General features: G+C 42.6%; 1 protein-coding gene across 1 annotated transcript in view; it reads right to left on the minus strand.

The window, feature by feature from the left end:
* LOC106816717 (glycogen debranching enzyme-like) overlaps positions 1-1442 on the minus strand; it is a 56193-nt gene that overhangs the window by 1673 nt on the left and 53078 nt on the right. The window lies entirely within an intron of this gene.

The following is a 1442-nucleotide window of genomic DNA, read 5'->3' on the forward strand; positions in this document are numbered from 1 at the left end:
CAGAATGGTATCATCTGATTTCACTGCAGAATCAGAAACTGAATGGTATTATCTGATTTCACTGCAGAATCAGAAACTGAATGGTATTATCTGATTTCACTGCAGAATCAGAAACTGAATGGTATGTGATTTCACTGCAGAATCAGAATGGTATCATCTGATTTCACTGCAGAATCAGAAACTGAATGGTATGTGATTTCACTGCAGAATCAGAATGTGTCGTCTGGAGATCATGTGACACAGGTAGTCTGAAACCCCGAAATCAACGATTGGAAAAGTCTTTAAAATCACGAAACATAAGCCCATGCGAACCCCCCTTCCACAAATGTTTATGATACCTAATAATGTTTAATCCTGTCATTTCACAAAGTTTGTGATTGAATCAACAAATAAATTTGCAATCATGGAAGTGACACTTGTGGACAGGATTTGAATATACACCTTCATCGTTGTACACAGTTGTACAAACTTCACAGGCACGCACGCACGCACGCACAGGAATTGTTTCGACAACGTAGAATCACCGACGGTTGTTCGAATATACTATGTGAATATTGCGGTTAAAACTAAACTATATATATATATATATAGACGTATATCTAGCTCATTGACATGAACCATCTCACAATAACATGCAGGCGTTTGTTACACCATTTGAAGACAAGTACACTGCTTGCTCGTCCGACTGTCCGCTGATTTCAGTATAAACCCGTAATTAGCATTCGAGTTTAATCCCTTACCTGAAAAACCTGTGTAACCAAAACTGCACCTACAATGTACACCGCCACACACACACACTACCTACCTACCTGCCTGCCTGCCTGCCTACTACACTGCCACCCTCCAGCACCTACAGGCTACAGTACTGTGCAACCCATATATCAACTACGTATAACCTAACCAGCGTCTATGCATAACCCCCCAAACGTAATAACCGACAATAAAAACATTAATTACACCGCCGTTAATTGCCACGATGGTAATTAGTGTTACCCAATCGACCTGCCGCAGGACGCACTCGGTCAGCGATTGTTAAAATATCTCAGGAATGTGCGCACGCGCGACCATTAGCGCTGCTGTGTGATACTGCAGCGGGTTAATGCGTCTGCAAGCTATCTGCTGTCTAGCAAGAGACCAACCATTTCAGAGCATCGCTCCGAAAATCATCGGTTGTGCGGGGCTTTTTCTTTCTTTAGGAATCGAAAACCGTCGGCTATGAATAGCACAGACTCGTTAACGCATCTGTGTATAGAGGGTACGAGGGTGGATCGCAATGACTGTGGTGGCATCGTTTCGTTTGCTCAGGACTTTATTCGCCAATCAACCTAATTGCCTCTACGGCGGAGAAAGCGAGCTCTGTTACTTGACTGTTGCGATTTTTACACAAGAAAATTTGAACAATTAACGAATTCGCAGCGTTAACATCCTGCATAGTGATTAGT

Source organism: Priapulus caudatus, unplaced genomic scaffold, assembly GCF_000485595.1.
Source record: "Priapulus caudatus unplaced genomic scaffold, Priapulus_caudatus-5.0.1 Scaffold33, whole genome shotgun sequence".
In the NCBI taxonomy this organism is placed as follows: Eukaryota; Metazoa; Priapulida; class Priapulimorpha; order Priapulimorphida; family Priapulidae; genus Priapulus; species Priapulus caudatus.